Raw genomic sequence first — 24255 nt, 5'->3', positions numbered from 1 at the left:
TCCTCTAGCTCCCTCTGCTAGTCCATCTTTCCTTTACCTTTATCTGCAGTATAAGGAAAAATAGTATCTGTAAGCTTAAAGCTTAGTAAGAAACCATCTACCTCACAAAAACATGCAACGATACAATTATGATTTTAAATCATGCTGTTTAAAACATATGCTGGATATACTGAATAAACTAAGCATGGCATACTGAAACATGGTATAAACACTGAAACATGGCATGCATCATAAACTAAGCATATAATCATATCATAGCATCAACTAGAATAAACTATGCTGGAAACCGAACTGAAACTGAAACTATACTTGAGCTAAACTAGTGTTGTTCTGATGCTATAGTCACATATCTGAATAAACTTTGAAAGCTAATAGATATAAGTGAAAATACATAATCATGTTGTTTGCGCGCATCCCTAACTAGACCCGGGTTTGCAAGTCCCGAATTTAGTAGGGTTAGCTATGTTATCTAAACCTAGGGACGACTGTGGGAGTCCAACCCAATGGATATCTGATCCAGTACAGTGCCTCTGAAAATAAAATACTGAATATAGCTAACTGTTTTAACTTGCTGTTTCTAGGTTATCTGAACCTAGAGCTAGGTTATCTAAACCTAGAGGCGACTATGGGAGCCCACCCATTGGACCGTAGTCCCATATAAGCTAAAATAAACTGATTTGCTGTTTTAAACGCTTCTAATGCATTTAACTGAGCTATTAAAATGCCTAAGTTGCATCTTTTTACTGATCTAGTTACTTTGTCGAACACCTAGTGTGCCCCAACTCTCCTCTTTATTAGGGAGATCACCTTTAGGCACCCGACAACGTCTACAACCCCAAACTGAAGAGGGTAAACGTGTCCGGCCCATCTAAAGGCGCTCAACTAAATCCCTAAACCTGCGAGGAGGGTTAAAAACACCCTACATGTCGACAAAACCTGCATAAAACTAAACTACTACACAGAAAATCCAAACGGAGCTATTATACTGCAGGTGAGGGGTTTCTTACCTTATGTGGTAGATTTCTTACAAATCTAATCGCTAGAAATTCCCGGTGGAGATGATTTCTCGACGATTCGCTCGCGTCCACGTGCTCTACTCGCGGAGGGGAACGTCCTTGTGCTGAAATCGTCTCCGGAAAGTGTCCTTGGGGCCCTAGAGAAAGAACCCTAGATCTTCCTTGGTGTGGCGCCGAGAGAAGGAGGAAGGGAAGAGGTGTTCGGCGTGAGGGTTTGGAGAAAGAAAGTGGCGTGAGGTTTTGTGAGGAGAGGGCTGCCGAACCAAATTAAACCAAACCCATCTTAAGTTCTTAATTTATATTAATTGGATTATTGAACCCAACTCCAATATAAATATAATTGGTTCCTCTTTCTCTCAGCACGGCCCTGCTGGGTTCACCGGTTACTAAGGCTAACTAAAGGTTTAGCGGACCCGAGAGGTTCCGGGTTCGATTCCCGCTTAAGCCTTTTTATTCTTCTAATTATTTTTGCTACTTCCGCTACTCGGAAAATTCCGAAAAAATATCTAAAAATTCCAGAAAATCACAGAATAATTCTAATGCAAGTTTGAGAATTTTCAGGCGTTACAATCCCCCATACCTTATAAAAAGTTCGTCCTCGAACTTAGAACAATCCTGGGTACTTCCGTCTCATGCTGGCTTCTGTCTCCCAAGTTGCCTCTTCTGCTGTGTGACTGTGCCAAATGACTTTGACTAATGGTACTTCCTTGTTCCGTAATTTCTTAACTGCTCGGTCTATTATCTGAATAGGCCGACTATCATAGCTGAGGTCCTCGCGGACTGGCTCAATCACCTGGTGGCATCTGGGGTATGCTTCTTCAAGATAGAGACATGAAATACGTTGTGGACGGTGACATTCCTGGGTAGCTCTAGCTCATATGCTACCTTGCCCACTCTTCTCGCGATAAGGTATGGTCCCACATATCGGGACTTAGCTTGCCCTTTTTCCCAAAACGCATTACTCCCTTCATGGGAGCCATTCGAGGAACATCAATCCCGATCGAAAACTCTATGTCTCAAGGCATCAGACAAGATAGCTCTTCCGGCCTGAAATGCCTCTATCCTCTGGCGGATCTGCGTATGGGCTGTGGTATCTCGCCACTAGATCCGTCTCAAGCTCTAGTTCTTACTGCTCACCACTCTCATACCAAAGCAGATGGAGATCTACACCTCCGCCCATAGAGAGCCTCGTAAGGTGCCATGCCGATAGTGGCCTGATAGCTGTTGTTGTATGCAAATTCTGCTAAGCTCGGATATTTGCACCAACTTCCTTTCAAGTCTAGGCACACGCTCGGAGCATATCTTCGAGTACCTGGTTTACTCTCTCCGTCTGACCATCTGTCTGAGGATGGAATGCTGTGCTGAACTTTAACTTAGTGCCCAACGCTGACTGTACACACTCCCAGAAGTGGGATGTGAATCTGCTGTCTCTGTCTGAAATGATGGTTCGTGGGACTCCATGTAGTCTGATGATCTCCTGGAGATACAACTGAGCTAGCTTCTCCATGGAGTAAGATATCTTGATAGCTAAGAAGTGGGCTGATTTAGTCAACCTGTCGACTATTACCCAGATGGCGTCAAAACCATTCGTGGTTCTGGGCAGTCCCACTATGAAATCCATAGAGATATCCTCCCACTTCCACTCTGGAATCTGTATAGGCTGCAGAACTCCTCCTGGTCGCTGATGTTCTGCCTTGACCCTCTGACAGGTGAGGCAGATGCTAACATATCTGGCGATGTCTCGCTTCATCCCGGGCCACCAAAAACGGTTCTTCAGGTCTTGGTACATTTTGGTGGAACCTGGATGCATCGTATAAGGAGTCTTGTGAGCCTCATCTAAAATCTGTCTCCGTAGCTCCTCCTGATCTGGAACACAGAGTCTGTCACCAAAATACTGTTGGTGCAACCTTAGGTCAAGGTTGATCTGGTTGACCCGACTCGAGGTGACTTGACTCGAGTTGTATTTTGATGTTTGACTTGGGAAGATTGTCGGTGCAACCTTAGGTCAAGGTTGACCTAGTTGAGTTGCATGTTGATGTTTGACACTCGTGAGAGAGTTCTATTCTTGATGTGAGACAAGAATAGATGGTTGGGAGATTATTGGTGCAACCCTAGGTCAAGGTTGACCTGGTTGACCTGAAAAGTCCAAGTATGGAGACTTGGCACTGGAAAAGTCCAAGCAGGGAGCTTGGCACGCGAAAAGTCCAAGTATGGAGACTTGGCACGGAGAAGTCCAAGCAGGGAGCTTGGCACGATGGAAAGTCCTGGTGAGTGAAGTCAAGTAGAAAGTCCTAATCGGGATGTTAGGCATGGAAAGTCCCGTGAGTGAAGCGAAGTGGAAAAGTCCTAACTGGATGTTAGGCAATGGGAAAGTCCTAACTGGATGTTAGGCTTGGAAAGTCCCGTGAGTGAAGCCGGGCGAGGAGAAAGTCCTAATCGGGATGTTAGGCAGGTGGAAAGTCCCGTGAGTGAAGCCGGGCAAAAATCCAGATGGATCAAGGGTGATCGGACATCCGGTGGAGAAGTCTAAGTGGGTCAAAAGGATTGACCGGACAATTGGAAGTGCTAGCAGTCAAGGGAGTGACCGGATGTTGAATGATGTACCAACAGTCAAGATTGACCGAATGTTGGTGTGGAAGCCTTAGGTCTAGGGTCGAGAAGTTTGGATCGGCCCGGTGACCGATCGGTGATATCGCGTTGCTCGATCGGGTGACCGATCGTAATCAAATCGGCTCATCGATTGAATCGATCGGCCCGAGACCGATCGAGGCAACGCAACCTCGCGAGAAGAAGTGGATCGGTCTGCGACCGATCCACTGTCTTATGATCACGATCGGGCTGCCGAGATCGCGACACCGATCGGGTTGGGGACCGATCGGTGACAAAAGCTTCATGCGCTAGGCCGATCGGGCCGCATCGATCAGGTTCTAGCGCCGACGCAACGCTAGTTTCTTCACCGCCTTCTTCGCAGTATAAAGGGGTCGAGGGCTGCTTTTCTTCTTCTTCCTTCCCGCGATGCTGTGGTTGAGCTTTGTTGAGCTCCTCCTTGTCGAAGCTTCGCGTGAGCTTCATTCCACGACTGGATCAGCTGCTACTGAGTTGCTTGTTGCATCTGTCCGTGGAGTTGCTACTTCATCCGGGACCCCAGTCGACGAGAAGGCAAGCTACTGTGTTTACATTCCTGTTGTATTTTGTTCTTGCTATTCTCTTGTACTCTTAGCTTGCTGTTGCAAGTGATTGTGGCGAGGTTTCTCCACCCACAAGGAGTTTGATTTAGCCGGTTTTCCGGGGACTCATCCACCGACGGATTGATAGGCTTCGTCCACCTTACGGACACGCCGAGGAGTAGGAGTTTCATCTCCGAACCTCGTTACATCCTTGCGTAGAGGTTTGATTTCTTCTCCTGTTTTCTTTCTGCATTTAGTTTCCGCTGCGCTAACCCTAGTTTGTAGAAAGAAACGCGAGCAATTGGGGTCGGCTATTCACACCCCCCTCTTTAGCCGTACGAAGAGATCCTAACAAATACAACACCCCGCTATCGGACACTCTGAATTCTCTATTTTCTGATTCTGCTAGCCCTTGCTTGATTTTCTGAATTTCAGGGTCCTGCTCCTGAGCTGACTGAATATCACCAAGCAAGGTAGACTCTAAGGTCATAGTAGAGAGCTGTCCAACGATGAGTTCGAGACCGAAATCTACGATCTCCTTCTGTAGGGGTGGTGACATGGCCGTAAGAGATAACAAGGTAGCACTGGATTTTCTGCTAAGTGCGTCGGCTACCTTATTGGCTTTCCCTGGATGGTAGAGGATGTCTATATCGTAGTCTTTGACCAGCTCAAGTCATCTGCGCTGTCGCATATTCAGATCCTTCTGAGTGAAGAAGTACTTCAAACTCGATGATCCAGATACAACTACACTGAACTCCATATAAGTAATGTCTCTAAATTTTGAGAGCGAACACTCGCAAGCTCGAGGTCATGAGTAGGGTAATTCTTCTTATAATCCTTGAGTTGTCTGAGGCATAGGCGATCACCTTGCTGCTTTGCATCAAGATCGCTCCTAGTCCCAACTTAGAGGCATCACTATAGATGTCAAAGCTGGTGTTGTCTGGTAGAGCCAAAATGGGAGCACCGGTCAATCTCCTTTTAGCTCATTGTCGCTCACCCTCTGCCCACCGAAATTTCTGCTCTTTCTAGTAAGAGTGCTGGGAGGCTATCCGGAGAAGTCCTCTACAAACTTCCCGTAATATCCTGCTAATCCAAGAAAGCTCCTGATTTCCTGGCGTTCTTAGGTCTCTTCCAGTTACTTACCGCTTCTATCTTGCTGGGATCATCCTTTGAGATGATGTGACCCAGGAAGGACACCTGATCTAACCAAAATTCACATTTCGTGAACTTGGCGTATAACTGGTTCTGCTGAAGGGTCTGCAATACTAGTTTCAGGTGTTCTGAGTGTTCTTCCTGAGTTCCTGAGTAGATAAGAATGTCATCAATAAACACAATAACAAACTTATCTAAATACTCCCTGAATACTCTGTTCATGAGATCCATGAATGTAGGTGGAGCGATACCCTAAAGGGCATGACTACGAACTCGTAGTGTCCGTATCCGATTCTGAATGCTGTCTTGGGTATATCCCTTCTTTAACCTTGACCGATGATAACCTGATCCGAGATCTATCTTGGAGAACACTGCTGCTCCCTTCAGCTGGTCGAACAGGTCATCGATTCTGGGAAGGGGATACCTGTTCTTGATGGTGACTTGGTTCAGTGATCTGTAGTCTACGCACAGTCGCATGCTTCCATCCTTCTTCTTCACGAACAACACAGGCGCTCCCCATGGTGAGTGACTAGGGCGTATGAAGCCCTTGTCAAGCAGCTCCTGAAGTTCCTTCAGCTCTGCTGGAGCCATGCGATATGGCGCTTTGGAAATAGGATTGGTGCCGGGGAAGAGCTCTATCTCAAATTCAATCTCCCTGACTGGTGCTAGGCCTGGTAACTCCTCAGGGAAGACTGCTGGGTAGTCACATACAACTCGGACTCCTGCTAGCTGTTGGTCCTTGTCCTGGCTGGTATTGACTACATGTGCTAGGTACCCCGTACAACCCGAATCCATCAACTTCTGTGCCTTCATAGCTGAGAGAAATTTTCTGGCTTTTCTCTTTGGTTCCCCGATGTACTCGAACTGTGTTTCTGCTTCGGGTTGGAATACGACTTTCCGTTTACGGCACTCTATGGAAGCACCGTATCTGATCAGGAAGTCCATTCCAAGGATGACGTCGTAGTCAGTCATTTCCAGCAGGATCAGATCACAGAAGAGTTCCCTGTCTGCTATAATGGCCCTCTGAGCCAGTGCGTGGATGCCATGATCTCTCCTGAAGGTAGTGCCGTCAAAAACTGACCACTGAGTACCTCTGAGGGTATTTCTAATTTTTCGGAGAACACCCTGGCTATATATGAATGGGTTGCCCCAGTATCAAATAGAACAGTAGCACTATACTGAAAAATGCTAATCTGACCTGTGACAACTCGCTACATCCTCTCTCGTGAGTGAGTAGATCCTCGCATTCGCCATAGCTGGAGAGCTTCTAACCTGCCTGGCCGATAAGTGGACCTTCTAGAGCGGCTGCATCTGATATAACCGAGCGGGCTGCATACTGAATCTGCTGTGGCCGAGGAAGACCGGTCTTGTTCGGCACCGCTTGGCCATGTGCCCTTCTTGTCCACATTCAGCATCCTCGTGTGCCCTTCGACAAACCCCCGGGTGAAATTTCCCACAAGTAGCACACTTTGGATAACCGGGTCGCTTGCTAGATGGTCCTCCCTTTGGGTCACTCCACGATTTGCGCTTCTGTTGGAGTTCCTTGAGTGTCCCTTTGCTTTTTGAGTGTGAGAGTTTCCTTGGCCTTTGGACTCGAGGAGACCCGCTTCCGCTGCTTTATGCTCGTAATGCTCGTGGTCAAGGCACCGCTCACTAACTCCTCCGTGGTTTGTGGCCTATGTATGCCACCACCACGTTCACTGCTATCTCCGGCCTCAACATCTTGAGCATCAACCGGATTCGCTCCTTCTCTGTGCCGACTAGTTGGGCATTGACGAGCCAACCTGTTGAATTTCTTCACGGCTTCCTCCACTGAAAGGTTGCCCTGACGAAACTCGATGAACTCGTCGTAGTGGCGGTTTGTGACCGATATCAAAGAACTCCTCGAAGAACTCCTTCTCAAGTCGGCCCATAACATCGGGTTCACCTGGGTGCTTCGTTCGATCCTTTCCCACCACACGCGTGCGTCTCCTGGAGGGAGGCACACTTCACCTTCTCGTGTTCTAGCCAGTCCAGAAGCTCATGTTTTGAACCAGGCTTGTGCATCTCATGGTTCACTAGTGCCTGAGAATTCTCTGGCTTGACTCGCTGCCACTGGATGAGATAGGCTTCCTTTCTTGGCGTAGCTGCTGGTGCTGTAGGCTGAGCTGGTGGAACCTCTAAGACTACCGGAGTCGTCAAATTCGGTGACTGTGGGGGTATTCTGCTGATTAGCCTTTAAGGTGGCTATTTCCTGTTGCTGTTCAGCTAGCTGCTGCTGTAACTGAGCCACTAATGCTGTAAGGTCTGGAGGAGGCACTGAACTGCCTGCCTCTTGCTGGGGCTCAGTAGCTAGTGCCCTTCTAGCTGGGCGTCCTCGTGCCATTTCTAAAGACATAGAGAACATAACATAACTAATGTAATCGCAGTTATATAACTACTGATATCATGTTTAAAAACTAATACATACTAGCAAGCAGTAGGCATATGAACATGAACTGTAATAACAAAACAAGGAGCATAAATTAAGTAGAGGTATTCTTACTTGGAAGCTGCAGGTACAATGCTGATGTGTGTGTAGGAAGTATGGAACACTGCTCTGATACCACTCTGTAACGACCCGCCTTCTGGGTACTGGCTGTAAGGCCGATCGTCACAATAATGCTAAACTATACTGTGCGGAAAACTGGGCTAATTAAAATTTTACTCTACTAATGACGGATACAACTGATAAGAAAGGTCTAAAGACCTTCTTTGCTGGTGTACACATGCTAAGGAGGAGAAACTGAACATCCCAACTGAGCTAGGGGCTAGAAACTAACTTCCCAACTACTCACAGACTTGTCGATCGATCCACAGATCGATCGTTGCTGCGGTTATTCAGCTGGATCGGTCCGACCGATCCAGTGTGGTCGGATCGGTCGGATCGATCCAGTATGTCTGATCGGTCACCGACCGATCCGAGCACCAAACTCTCTGGGAACGCTATCGTCTTTGGATCGGTCGGTGGCCGATCGAGAGGATCTGAGCATCTTATATCTGTCTGGATCGGTCGGCCGACCGATCCAGTGGCACTGCCCAAGCTCGGATCGGTCTGGAGACCGATCAGAGTTTTGATTTCACCTAAAACTCTGATTTCAGCACTTATTCGTGCCGAAGATCTCACATAACCACTAACTAATGCATAATAAACATTCCAATAACATATAGCTAACATTCCAACGTGACATGGAGCATGGTTCATCAACTCATAACCTTTAACTACTAGAAATGCATAAAAACCAAAGTATAAGGAAATGTCTTAATGAAGAACTAGTTTCTAATTTGCTAAACTCTCCAAGGTCTTTTATTCCAGTTCCTGCTACACACACCATCCTTTGCATTGTCCTCTAGCTCCCTCTGCTAGTCCATCTTTCCTTTACCTTTATCTGCAGTATAAGGAAAAATAGTATCTGTAAGCTTAAAGCTTAGTAAGAAACCATCTACCTCACAAAAACATGCAACGATGCAATTATGATTTTAAATCATGCTGTTTAAAACATATGCTGGATATACTGAATAAACTAAGCATGACATACTGAAACATGGTATAAACACTGAAACATGGCATGCATCATAAACTAAGCATATAATCATATCATAGCATCAACTAGAATAAACTATGCTGGAAACCGAACTGAATCTATACTTGAGCTAAACTAGTGTTGTTCTGATGCTATAGTCACATATCTGAATAAACTTTGAAAGCTAATAGATATAAGTGAAAATACATAATCATGTTGTTTGGGCCCGACAACTGTACTTGCTGTGCGTGCATCCCTAACTAGACCCGGGTTTGCAAGTCCCGAATTTAGTAGGGTTAGCTAGGTTATCTAAACCTAGGGACGACTGTGGGAATCCAACCCAATGGATATCTGATCCAGTACAGTGCCTCTGAAACTACTGATTCATAAGCTAATTTATCTTATCTTGTTCTGACTAGGTTATCTGAACCTAGAGCTAGGTTATCTAAACCTAGAGGCAACTATGGGAGCCCACCCACTGGACCGTAGTCCCATATAACTGGAACAAGATTAAGTATGCTATTTAAAATGCTTCTATGACATTTAACTGAGCTATAAAAATGCTTACTGTATCATATAGCCGCACGAGTCATTTTATCGAGCACTTGGTGTACCCCAACTCTCCTCTTTATTAGGGAGATCACCTTTAGGCACCCGACAACGTCTACAACCCCAAACTGAAGAGGGTAAACGTGTCCGGCCCATCTAAAGGCGCTCAACTAAATCCCTAAACCCTTGAGGAGGGTTAAAAACACCCTACATGTCGACAAAACCTGCATAAAACTAAACTACTACACAGAAAATCCAAACGGAGCTATTATACTGCAGGTGAGGGGTTTCTTACCTTATGTGGTAGATTTCTTACAAATCTAATCGCTAGAAATTCCCGGTGGAGATGATTTCTCGACGATTCGCTCGCGTCCACGTGCTCTACTCGCGGAGGGGAACGTCCTTGTGCTGAAATCGTCTCCGGAAAGTGTCCTTGGGGCCCTAGAGAAAGAACCCTAGATCTTCCTTGGTGTGGCGCCGAGAGAAGGAGGAAGGGAAGAGGTGTTCGGCGTGATGGTTTGGAGAAAGAAAGTGGCGTGAGGTTTTGTGAGGAGAGGGCTGCCGAACCAAATTAAACCAAACCCATCTTAAGTTCTTAATTTATATTAATTGGATTATTGAACCCAACTCCAATATAAATATAATTGGTTCCTCTTTCTCTCAGTACGGCCCTGCTGGGTTCACCGGTTACTAAGGCTAACTAAAGGTTTAGCGGGCCCGAGAGGTTCCGGGTTCGATTCCCGCTTAAGCATTTTTATTCTTCTAATTATTTTTGCTACTTCCGCTACTCGGAAAATTCCGGAAAAATATCTAAAAATTCCAGAAAATCACAGAATAATTCTAATGCAAGTTTGAGAATTTTCGGGCGTTACACAGGGCAAGAAGGTTCGTCTGTTCGAGCTCGTCGTTGGTATCCTCTTCTGAAGATTCTTCATAGGTTGCTTTTAGTACCTTCTTCTTTCTTTGCTTCTTTGCATCCTTCTGATTGAGGCAGTTGGCCTTGATATGCCCCTTCTGGTTGCATCCGTAGCAGGTCACCTCAAACTTGACCTTCGAGCTCGGTTGACCCTCCTTGGATTGAACTGCCTTCTTTAGGTCTTTCTTGTTGAACCCCTTCTTCTTTTTGTAGAGTTTCTTTACCAAGTTCACAAGTTCGGTTGTTCGATCGTCGTCTTCATCATCTGAGTCTGGTTCTGGTTTCGACTATGGCTCGGTTCTTCGTCGTGATCTTGGTTCTCATGTTCTACTGGTACCTGCAAGAAAAGCTACACCTTTCTCGGGTGGCTGTGTATTAGTCTACTCATGAAGTTCACATTCAGAAAATAATTCGTCTAATCTAATAGAAGATAAATCCTTAGAGACTTTGTAGGCATCTACCATTGATGTCCATAATGTGCTCCTCGGAAAAGCACTAAGTGTGTACCTTATAATGTCCCGATTGTCGACCTTTTGCCCGATCGCGTGGAGGGAGTTTAGTATGTCTTGTATACGAGCATGGAGTTGGCTGACCGTCTCGTCTTCCTACATTTTCAAATTATATAATTTATTGAACAAGAGATCTCTCTTGCTTACCTTAGTGTCGGAGGTGCCCTCATGGAGCTCGATCAGCTTCTCCCAAAGCTCTTTTGCGCTGGAGAATGGTCCAACTCTGTTGAGTTCCTCCTTGGTCAGTCCGCACTGAGGGTGCAGGTCGCTCTGGCATCAGCTTCCACCTTCTTGATTAGGGAGGGTTTCCATTTTTCACAGGGTGTTGGCTTACCGTTTTCATCGGATGTCAGTTGTAGTCCGGTCTTGATGATCATCCATGTGTCGAACTGGGTCTTAAGAAAGGTTTCCATTCGCCCCTTCCAATATCCGAAGTCTTCTCCGGAGAAAAGTGGGGGGCGAACGGTGCTGAAACCTTCTTGTTGGGCCATTAGCGATATGCAACAACAAAAAATAGAGATATTCCAAGACTAGGTCTTGGATTAGTAGTGCGGGAAATAAAGTTAAGAATTTGCGAACTCGAGTGGTGTTGTACCAGTCTCGAGCAAAATTCGATTCGTAAAAAGAATAGAATGTAGCTACAAAGCTAATTCTAATTGATTCTGAAAAGATTAAAACGACCACGTAAAATTGCTTTGAATGGTGGTTGCACCAATTCAAAACGACCCCGCTCTGATACCAATTGTTGGATCGAAAGCGCTAGAGGGGGGTGAATAGCGCTCGTGGCTTTCACTCTTTTCGAATTCGTAAAACTATCGAGTTGTAAAGCAGCGGAAATAGTAAGATGCACAAACACACAGAAGACACGAGAAGTTACTTCGTTCGGAGCCTATCTCGACTCCTACTCAAAGGCCCACGCTTGTTGAGCGTTTACGTTGGGCAACAACTATAATCACGAAAAGGTATTACAATCTAAGTACAATTATGAACTGAAATAAACTTTATACCGACAATAACTAGAATGAAACTGAAGCTCCGTGTCGTCGGGTTGTCATTGCAGCACTTCGGGATCGTCTCGTAGGCAGCTTGTAGCAGAAAGTTCGCTTGGAAGAAGATGTTTCAAGCTGCTGGTCGAGGTCCCCTTTTAAACAGTGCTGGAGGCGCCTCCAAGCCTGTCCGAGGCGCCTCCAGGCCGCCGAGTCGCACGCATGGATCAGCTCTGATCTGGTCGCACCTTATCCTACTAAAGGCGCCTCCAAGCTGCTCCAAGGCGCATTCAATGCCTAGTCCAAGGCGCCTCCAGTGGACTCTGAGGCGCCTCCAGCATCTCTGGACAGCTGGCTTCGACTAGCACCCGAGGCGCCTCCAAGCCCCATGGAGGCGCCTCGAACACTGTTCATCCGAGGTTAAAGATGCTCCTTTGTTCCTACAAATTGTGTTAGTCTCAAACACAAACCCTGCAAAACAAAGTTTAGCAAAGAAATGATATGATAGATAAACTTTGATAGTCGTCGGACTGTCCGGGTCTGACTTCGGATTTCCAACCGGAAACCCTAGGTCGACCCGACGCCTACTGTTCCCTCTACGGGGAACGCGTCCTCACATACTCCACTCAGGAGATTTACCTGTTGCAGTACGATCCTCCAAATTGATTGGAATTTTACTCAGCGTTCGGAGCTTCCGGACTTTCTGCTGGACTTCCGCTTCTCGGCTGGTCCAGTCTTTCACCTGGTTCGCGACACCAAGACTTTCCACCTAGAGTTACCCCCCCCCCTTAGGACTTTTGCCTGAAGCTCTCGACCCACCAAGACTTTTTGCATAGGGTTACCACCCCCTATGGCCTAGGGTTACCACCCCCTAGGGTTTTCAACCTGCCTAACCGCAGCTAGGACTTTCCTGAAACACTCAATCAAGTGCATTTAGATCACAAGACAACTTAACTTTGGATTCCTTTGTCATTATCAAAACAACGGTCGATCGTCGGATGCTTCCTGCACCAACAGGTTCTTGGTTTATGTCTATTCTTTTTATAGTTATAATTTACTTGATGATATTCTAAGTCTTGGTGTGGCTTAAAATATTTAGATTTTGAATTTGTTGGTCTAGATTTGAATTTTGGTTTTTTAGTTGATTCATTTGATTTTACATAATATATTTTTTATTTGAGTATGTAGTATTGGTTAAGTCCTACTTGCGTGGTTAAGCACGCTTTCGGAACCCACGTTTTACTTGATTGTTTGTATTGGGTTATTAACGATTTAAATGTTTTATTCGAACTTGACTTGTAGCCAAGCCCGATTTTGTTATAGATTGCTTTTTGATTATTTAATATTAGATATAAATTTTTAGATCTAGTTGTAAATTTTTCTAACATTTCTTTTAATTTGTTAATTTCTATTTTTAGTTATAAATTCTCCTTCTCAAGTGTTAGATCTTGAGTTGGATTTGATTTTGTGCTTTGTTCCTTGAGATTTTGATTCTACTCAAGGAGCAATTTATTTTCTTTTTCCAATTTAACTAATTTACTATTCAGACATGTAATAATTTTAAATAATTTTCTATTTAAATTAAAATTTACCTCGTCGGGACCTTCAGAAATGAGTACGGACTCGTGGCTCGATTCGGGTTCGGACCCGTCTTCCGATTCTTCATTCGATTCTTCTTCGAGGGCCATCAACGCGAGGTGGCTCTGGTGCTTCTAATCTTCAGCCTCCGATTCGTCCGAGGAGGAGTCGTCCCAAGTCGCTTTGAGAGCCTTCTTCTTGGATGCCTTTGTCTTTTCGCTCTTCAGTTTCGGGCACTCGTTTTTGTAGTGACCATTTTTGTTGCATCCAAAGCACGTTCCATTCTTAGGTTCGGGGGAGTTGATTTTCTGCATGTCCTTCTTGCTGAAGTTGTTCTTTCTCCTGATGAACATCTTCCTTACCAGGTTCACCAGGTACTCTTCATCTTCAGTGTCCTGATCAGACTCTTCTTCGAGTTTAGGCTTGTTTTTAGATCTCTCCTTGGAAGAACTTGCAAATAAGACAATACCTTTCTCGGATCCAGCGTTAGTATGCTCATGTAACTCTAACTCACAAAAAAGCTCGTCTAATTTCAATTTTGATAGATTTTTAGAGATTTTGTAGGCATCCACGATAGATGCCCACAAATTATTGCGTGGAAAAGCATTCAAGGCATACCTTATTAAGTCCTGGTTCTCCATTTGATGTCCTATTGCGTGGAGTCCGTTGAGGATGTCCTTGATCCTCGTGTGAAGCTGACTTGCTGATTCTCCTTCCTACATTTTAATGTTAAATAGCTTATTTAATAACAAATCGTGTTTCGTTACCTTGACGTCGCTCGTTCCTTCGTGTAGCTCGATCAACTTGTTCCAAAGTTCTTTCGCATTCTGGTGAGGTCCTACCCGGTTCAGTTCTTTGTTCGTCAACCCGCATTGCAGCGTGTTGAGGGCCTTGAAGTCTGTTGAAGCTTTCTTCTTCATGTCTGGAGTCCACTGTTCCGGCTCCAGTGGAATTTCGGAGTTGTCGACTGGCGCCTTGTAGCCTCTGGTGACGCTGAACCATTGGTCGAAGTCCGTCTTCAGATACACTTCTATCTGCTTCTTCTAGTACGGAAAATCATCCCCGTTGAACAGGGGAGAGCGTACTATGCTGAAGCCTTTAATTTGAGACATGATTAATCTGTACACACAAAAAAATTGACAAAGAAAGTCTCAAGACCTGGTCTTGGATTAGTAGTGCGGGAGAAGAAAAAGTAAACTGAAAAACTGATTTGGTGTTGCACCAAATCAGATTAATAGCAACGAAAAGAATTCCCAAAAAGGTAATAATACCATTTTGGAATAAAGAAAAAAAACTGAAAACCGACAAAGAAAAGGAAAGAAAATTACACCCCCTGTCTGATTGGTGGTTGCACCAAATCAGAGCGGTACCTGCTCTGATACCACTTGTTGGATTATAGCGTTTGATAGAGGAGGGTGAATATCAAATAAAAAATTCGTAGAGTAACCACAATGGAGAAGTAAACAAGCAAAAGAGAACACAAGGATTTACTTGGTTCGGAGCTTTTGGCGACTCCTACTCTAAGGCCCGTACACAAGGGTGCTTTCGATGGGCAATCACTAATAATTCGAAAACTTATTATACACTAAGTACAGGAATTATGTATTAAAATAAAAACCAACAATTATGAAAATAAGACAGGAAAGAGAAAACTTTGTCGGAGATCTTTTCGCAACGTCGCAGGAGCACAAAAGAGTAAACTCTGAGTTATTGTTGGAGCTTCAGCCTTGACCCTCTTTATATAGGAGGTTCGAGGCGCCTGAAATCTCCAGGGCGCCTTGAAAATGACGTAGCCGAGCTAACTAGGGCGTTCTGTGTGGCGAGATGACGTTGTGGATAAAAGTTCACCTCTGGGCGCCCGGACCCTCATTTTCCAACAGAATCCTTCCTGCAAGAAAACGTTAGTCCAGAGGCAAATATAAGATATATCCTGCAACACAGAATATTAACACAGTTTAAAATTAAGCAGAATATTAATTAGATTCTGTCTCTCTGAGACCGGAATCTAGTCAGGATCTCGACTTAGAGTTCCGAAATGGCTCTAAGTAGGATCGACGCCTAAGTTCCCTTCCTGGGAACGCGTCCTCACAGTCACTCCCTTCCAGTGACTTACCTTTACTTACCTGTCAGACGTCCGGTCAGCCCTTCGACCCGTCTGAGCTTCGTGTCAGCTATCCGGTCAGCCCGTCGACCTAGCTGGACTTCGTGCCAAACATCCGGTCAGCCCGTCGATCCGTTTGGACTTCGTGCCAGCTATCCAGTCCGCCCGTCGACCTAGTTGGGCTTCGTGCCAGACATCAGGTCAGCCTGTCGACCAGTCTGGATTTCTCCTGCACACTTGATCAGAGTGTTAGATAACAATAAAACTAACTTAACCTATTTTGTCATTCATCAAAACTTGAGTTAGACCGTTAGTATTAACTGCACTAACAATGTTGATATGCTTAGTAGATTATAGCCTCTAATAATAATTATGTTCGTCTTTATTTCGGTATGTCACTACATGATACATATTGCATGCTTTCATCTATTCTGAATTTATGATTTATTATTGTCATGATTATTTATGCTCACAGAGGTAGTGGCATACCATGCCTTGTGATACACCGGACTAGACATTTACCATATCTGACTCGTGTACCTAGATCTGTTTATTTGATCCATTTATTTTTGGTACATGTTTTATGGAGGTAGATATGGTCAGGATTTGCATGCTTAGTGTCATGCACCATCTTGCATGATTGCATGTTGTGTGATTGGTAGCCTCATTATTGTTGAGCTCATCGCTAGTTACATGGATCTGCACACACAACCACTCATGGGTTAGTGATATATCAGGCAGGGTGTATGGCAGTTTGCTCTGTCAGTGCTCCGCTGGTCCACTCATGGGTAGCGTGACACAGCGTGGTAGCACGTCAAGGATCCCTCCTCTGATTGTCTCAGGGAGATGAGAGCATTGAGCTCCCCCACTTATGATTTAGGATAGGAGGATAGATGTACTCCGACAGTATTCTGTCCACTCGGTCACTCATCAGGAGCAGTGATGGCAGAGTGCACAGTTATCATAGCCCTACCCACTCGGTCTCACCATCGTGTGTGAGATGGCTGACTGACGTCAGGGGTGACCATGTCATTTGCATCATATGCATGATTGCATTTATTGTTTATGTTTGCTGCATTTTATTTGCTGCATATTAGATGGATGCATATGTTTGACATCCATACAGGGACATGTTATTTTTGGTCTGACGACCTTATTATTATGATAGGAGGTCCTGGTGAGTACAGTTTCTCATTTTCTTACAGTTTTATATTCTCCATTATTTCAGGAGACTGTACACATATTTATTACTACTAGTTATTTCTTATTATGCATGTCAACTTGGTATCCGCTGAGTGTTGGACTCACCCCATTGATATTTTCTTATTTCAGATTGAGACCGTCAGGAGGTTCCAGTTGCTAGTCCCTTGGTCACGAGAGTTTACGTATTAGTCTTGTGGTTTTCTGTTTGTTTCGGACTTATATTGGTTTTGCACTTGGATTGTATGGTTTTGCTTATGACATTGTGATGGTTGGATTTTTGCTTGCTTAGTAGATTTTTATTTGGTGTGTTTTACTATGCGCCTGCCGGTTGACAGAAGAGGTAAGTTAGATGTTGTTTTTGCTTTCTTTTGTATTGTGGTGACAACTAGAGGCTGTTTGAATATAAACTGCGTGGTTTGTTAGCATTTTTATATTTATTGTTCCGGCCGTGTTGGCCGTGTATGAGTTGGTTGTAGTAAAGTTTCATATTGTCACCCGTACAAGGGAGATGCTGCTGAAATTTCTTTTGGCAGAGACTACTTGGGGCGTGACAATGCTTCGAGGCTTTCTTGGGCTGTCTGTTTCCTAGGATACAACGGCTAACCATGATTGCCACCAAACACTGGTGGTCAAGATGAACTGAAATGTACCCGACTGTTATCACGGGAAACTCCTGAGAGTCAGAGGGGGAATGTAGGTGGAAAGCTTTAGCTTTTCGCGTGTGTAGCCCTTTTACTTGTAGTCGCAGCCTCCTCTTATAGGAGCTCAAATGAACGACAAAATTAATGATCGATTAATGATCATTATGCACCAAGCTACGAAACGCCAGTGTTTCTCTTGGTCGTTTTGATTCTGCATTAATCTTTCTTTAATGCATCCATTACACAAGCAACAAAAAGGTTTATATGGTAAAATGTTGGTTGTTCCATTTGGGCAAATTTTGCCCCGACCGGTCCGACATTCGGCGCTCGCAGGTTGTGCTCGCACACGAGTCATCATGGTTTAGTGCAATCCGAGCCCTAGATTTGTACCCCTCTTGCGCACCCACGCGTGAGATAGAGCATCTCCCTATGCATTTGTTCACATCCTCAATGTATGTGAATCAATATAAACCAACCAACATGCCATGAAACTTCCAATGTGGGACTAAAGTCTCATTCACAATGAAGCTTCTACTCTCTTCCACCTTTTCTCCATTCACACATATTCAATAATCCCCCATATGAATGGAGAAAGGGTATGTGATAGCATTCAGCAGTTGAGTCAAGTATAGGATAGGTAGGGTTTACCCTTTGAACCTTCCTTTATGAAGATTTGGTTGCTTACTGGCTGATAGTAGACACAATGCCCTTGAACTATACTGCTATTTATGTAAGCAGTGACAAATCTCACCCAAGACTCTCCCTGATACAACTCAATTCTCATGAATGTGTTCGTTTTTGACAATGAACACACCTGGTTCTGTGAGAAGTTCTAAGAATTGCACCTCCAATTCTCTTCGAAGCGGCCCCACTTCTTTCTCACATAGGTGATCCCTCAAGAATTGTCATATACTCTTCTTAATCATTAAAAGGTCATCTGCTTATCCTGGTTTAGTCACTGTTTCATTAGGCTATCCCCCACAGTGTGTTTAGTCAGTGTAGATTAGTTATCCCTTTGAACCTAGTTCTTGGGATCTCCAGTCAACATAGGTTGGGTGTCCTCTGTACTGATCGCTGACAATGACATCAAGCACATTCCTCATAATGAGTTTGCAACTAACTCTTGATTTAAACCTTTGGTTAGTGGATCTGCTAGGTTATCCTTTGACCTCACATAGTCAACGGTGATAACTCTTGTGGAGAGTAGTTGTCTAATAGTATTAGGGCATTCGCAGTCATAAACCTCTTAAAGAGGCTTATGCTCTGCCATATCATTGTCACATCAAAAGTTAAAAACCTTATTTCTTTTAAAAATCACTCTCTATTATCATAAAACCACTCTCTTTTAAAAACTCCACTTCTTTTAAAATTCTTTCTCTATCCTCTCTCCATTATTTTTTTTATAAACCTAGTCCTAAGATTTTGATACAGGTTTATTAAAAAAATTATAAACCCCACCTATGTAGTGGGGGATGAGTTTATATTGAGAGATTTATAGTATACATTGCATGCTATAAACCTCCCACTGCAGATGCCCTTATGTCGACGACGTATATGTCTAGACTTACCATTATACAAACGACTCCATGCCCGACCAATTGCTTATTGATTATCACAATGTATGCAAATTACCGGCACAGGTTTCGGTCATCGTGGAATATCTTCTAAGAATTGTTGTAGCTATTCAGCCTCTTCACCATATTTGTCAAGAGCTACAAACTCAGATTCCATCGTGGATCTGGTTATTACGGTTTGCTTAGAAGATTTCCAGGAAACGACTGCACCTGTTAGAGTGAAGACATATCCACTCGTAGACTATCAGATATCCAACTTGCATCGTTGTATCCTTCGATCATAGCAGGATATCTTGTACAGTGCAGTCCATATTCACGAGTATACCTCAAGTACCTCAGTACTCTTGTTATCCCTTTTCAGTGCTCAACACTGGGATTACTCGTGTATCTATTCAGTTTACTTACTGCATAGGCCAAGTCTGGTCGTGTACAACTCATCAAGTACATCAAACTTCCAATCACTCGAGAGTACTCTATCTGAGAGATACTTTCACCTCGATTTTCGATAGATGTTGACTCGTATCTATCAGCGTTCGTGCCAACGCAGTATCACCCTTGGTGAATTTCTCAAAAATATTGTCCACATAATGGGATTGACTAAGAACAAGTCTTTCTGTCGTTCTAAGAATTTTGATTCCTAGAATGACATCAGTTAGGTCCATGTCTTTCATGTCAAATCTTGAGTTTAACATATCTTTAGTGAATTTAATTATCTTATCATTACTCCCAATGATAAGTATGTCATCTACTTATAGACACAAGATAACGTAGTCATTCTCTGTGACTTTCATGTAGACACATTTATCACATTCATTAATCTTGAATCCACATTCCTTCATTGCATTATCAAATTTCTCATGTCATTGCTTTGATATTTGTTTCAAGCCATATAATAACTTTACCAATCTACAAATCTTGTTTTTCTGTCCTGACATAGAAAACCCCTCAGATTGTGCCATGTAAATTTCCTCTTCTAAATCTCCATTTAGAAAGTTAGTCTTTACATCCATCTGATGTATTTCGAGATTCCATAGAGTGACAATAGTCAACAATACTCTAATGGAAGTTATTCTCGATACCGGAGAATATGTATCAAAGTAATCGAGACATTCTCATTGTCGGTATCTTTTGATTACCAATCTGGCCTTATACTTATCAATCGTGCCATCTGACTTCATTTTATTCTTGAAAATTCACTTGCAACCTAGTGGTTTACTTCCCGGAGGAAGATCCACAAGTTCCCAAGTGTGATTTGCCAAGATAGATTCTATCTCAGATGTAATTGTCTCTCTCCAGTGAGGTCCATCAGAAAAGTCTACAACTTCTGAGTAAATTCAAGGCTCACTCTCCAACATGAAAGTGATAAAATCCGATCTATAGGATTTTTCTACCCGAGCTCTTTTGCTCCGTCTAGGCTCAACCTCTGTTACGCAACCGCAAGTGTACGGTTTCGTCATCAGTAATATAAAAGATTTGTCGAATCCACAGGGGCTGTTGATTAAGCACTAGAGATGTCGCAAGTAGGTTATTTAGATGGTCGAAAGTTAGCTTTGGCGCTTGCAAACTAACGAGAGTGATTGAAGAGAGAAAGAAGGTTGAGAGAGAGAGAAGAGATCTTGGAGGGAATGAGTTTCGGGAGATGGATTCTACGATTTCGGTTTCATTGTAATACTAGGAGATACTACATAGATTGTTTAGTTTCTACCCTCTATGTCCATGTTTTTGTAGGAAGTTAGATTGGTCAATATTCCTAGGTATTGAATAGAGACGATCCCTGTGAAATCCTGTAACGGTTAACCCCTGTCACTAGGGCGCCTCGATAGATCACAGGAATTCGTGTCTAGTAAATAGCAATAAGGATAAAGGTAGATGGTACGGGTTCCTACTTCCTTATGGAAGAATTGCCTCTCCTTTCAAGAGAATGTCCTAGACGTCCGTGAACGAGTTACCCTTGTCACTAGAGCCCCTCGAGTATACGATCTAGAGCACTCTCTCTACGAGAGCAGCAATTCCTATGAGATTGTTTCTCCTTTTAAGGGAATGTCTTAGACCTCCGGAAAGGGTTACCCTTGTCACAAGGGTACCTTGGTCAATACGCTCTAGGGCATCCCCTTGCTTGATCAACAATCATCCACATCAATCGACAAAGCGTGCAAGAAACATAACTACGTCACACACACAACTTCATCAAGTATGAACATGGCATAAATAATTCATTGAATAGAAATAAGACGAATCAATATAGTTCTACATCTCCATCGTATTACAAATACTTCCTAATCCTAGAAGAGGATGTCTACTCCATTGTGGGGGAAGAACAACCCCAAAACATAAAGAAGAACATACTTACAACCCTTGATATGAGAAGGAAGGGAAGAAGCGATGCTTGCCGAGATTTCCGATGTCTTGGGGATGCCTCCTTGCTCTGGAGATGGACAAAACATCAAGGGATGGCGGTGGATGAAGCTCGACGGCTTTCCCCGAGGGGAGGGACGAAGTCTCGAACCAAAGATAATCAAAGAATAGAGTTCTTGACCCTTTTATACCTCCTCCACGCTGCCCAGGAAAACCAGGATTTACAGGCGTCCGGTAAACCAGGTTTTTCACCCATTAGACCAGGTTTTCTCGTGATTCACCCTGAACCAAAGTTGTATCCCTTGAAATTATCTTCAATCTGATACTTGGATCGATCCCTGGCTCAAACCGAGCCGAAAGTTATGGCGGTTCGAAGTTTGGTCTGCAGTCTGGGTGGAGGTCCAGTTGAACCCGCGGTTGGGAGGCACGGACGTGCCATTTAGCATGGGTAAACAATTCTTTCTCTCTGTTGGATCTAAAGCAAAGTTGTAGATCTTGAAGTCATCTACGTTTCGGTATAAAGAACGCCCCGAAACTCCAATGAAGAGCAAAGTTATGGCCAAATTATGAACGGTCTGCAATCTGCCCAGAATTCAGCACAATCCTGTTTTGACGATACACGGCCCGTGTTCTTCGTCGCACGGCCGTGTGGAATCCACACGGCCTCACACGGTTCCTTCTCGGGTTGAGTCACACGGTCGTGCGAGGTTGCATGGTTGTGGCCTTCTTCGTCTCTGCCGAGGTCACAAGGCCGTGTGGATTCACACGGCCATGACCTTTCTCTCCACTAGAATGTTGGCACGGCTGTGTGCTGCTTGGCCACTGTCATGGGGGCACGGCCGTGCATGGTTGCACGGCCATGCTCTGATCCCTCTCTGGATTGGCCATACGGTCGTGCAAGGTTGCACGGCCGTGCTCTCTGCTTTGTCCTGGTGCGTCGACAATCACCGTTTTCACTCCAAAAGTTATCCCTGTCAACACAAAACCAAACAAAGAGCGGATATCCGAACAAAAGAGTATATATGGTGAATACATGCTAAAAGAGGCGATCATGCAAGGAATATATACGTATAAAGCAAGTGAATGCGCGTCAAAATATGCATAAACGATCATACTATTTACGCACATCACACCCCCAGACTTAAACATTTGCTTGTCCTCAAGCAAAACCCGCAATCTAGATTTATGTGGTTAAACAGTGCATCATAATCTCTAGCGAGTCAATCTAATTCTATCAAATGATTTCATTGGTGAACAAGATATAAAAGTAGTTTGAGTATGACCTAAGTAGTAGTCCTCCGTGTTCAGTGCGAAAGTGGCCTAGATTTATCAAGTTTCAATCCCTAAGTCTAGTCAAGTCGTCATAAAATTGTGTTCCTTATGCTTTCGGCGATAGACACTTACCTGCCACACGCAAGGTTCGTTCCCCTCAAAAAAATGCTATGCATCGTCTACACAAGGTCTCAAAGGAATACTTAGTATCAAGAGAAACATAGCATTCATTTCCCCAGTAACCTAACTCGGTCTCAAAGGGGTGAATTGCTAGTTTCTATTCACGACAACTATTTTTTTTATCCCTTATTTTTTTTCATTTTTTTTTCTTTGAATGTTTGCAAAGTATCAAACTTGAACAAACCTTCAATTTTTTTTTTCTTTTTTGGGATTAATTTTTCCAAGTGAGCTTACATGATTTGAGTTTATCCAGTAACCAAAATGTAGTTGAGAGGTCATCATAAAAGCACAAGTACTAGTCCAATTCTATGACTCATGACTATTTTAGAGTTATCAACTATCAAAAATAGGCGTAGTGTATAGAGGTCCTAAAACAAAGCCAATACTTAAACTCTTATAGTAAAACATTGCTCACTTCATGCTATCATAGATAGAAAAAGATAGATCACTAAACATAAGTAACACATGAACCACATAAAATCTAGAATAGACCGTATTTTACATTAAGGAACAAACAATCATAATATGATGTAGGATGCAACTAATAAAAATTTTATTATGCAAAAAGAAATAAGCAAAAACTGAACTAAACTAAATGCATCTAATGCATCCCCCCAGACTTAAACTTTTCATCATCCCGATGAAAACTAGAAATGTAATGTGAAGGAAATTTATGAAGTTTAGAGAAGTTACCAAGTGATGAGCTTCAAATCATTGACATTCATGTTTTTGAAGATACTCCTCTATCCAATGCTTACATTCCTCCATAACTTTAAAATCTACAAAAATAATATAGACAAGAAAAATTAAGTAGAGGGTATGATTTATTATCAATGAAGTAAAAACAAACTAAAACTAAAATGAAAGCAAGGTTGAACTAGGGTTGCCTCCCAAGAAGCGCTTGTTTAAGGTCATTAGCTCGACCACCTCATTAGATTCATCTAAATCTCGCTCTTGGAGGGGTAAGATATTTTAGAACCCTCTTACCAAGGGCTCTTATTTTGGAGGGAGCTTTCATCAAAAGGTGAAGAGTAACTCTCTCCATCTTTGTCTTCTTGGAAATTCTTTCAGGAGGTCGAAGACGGTTCAGGTCGAGCTTCCAATTATAGGCCCCATGAAAATCTGCACATGCAAAGAAAATACAAATCTCCCGCAAACGTATTAGATAAGATAGAGCCATAACCATATTAAGATAAGCATAATAAGAAATAAAAACCGAATCACATCCAACAAAATCAATGGCAGGTACCTCTATAAAATTTTCCAAAAGATCACAAGAAATACTAACCTTACTTTGCTGAGAGGTACCTAAAATTTCTAAACATGTGGATGTGGCTTCCTCTGAATCAAATGATGGTTCTGGCTCTGGCTCTGGTGTTGGTACTTCCAAAGGTGGTGATTCTTGAGACTCTGCTAACTCTGCACAAGTCCCTACACATGGATCCACAACATGTTCAATTCTTGCAACTCTCATAATCTCTAAAGGTTGTGTGGACGAAGGAGGTGATTCTTGA

Source organism: Zingiber officinale, chromosome 6B (assembly GCF_018446385.1).
Source record: "Zingiber officinale cultivar Zhangliang chromosome 6B, Zo_v1.1, whole genome shotgun sequence".
NCBI classification, from domain to species: domain Eukaryota; kingdom Viridiplantae; phylum Streptophyta; class Magnoliopsida; order Zingiberales; family Zingiberaceae; genus Zingiber; species Zingiber officinale.
Note: the sequence above shows the minus strand (reverse complement) of the source record.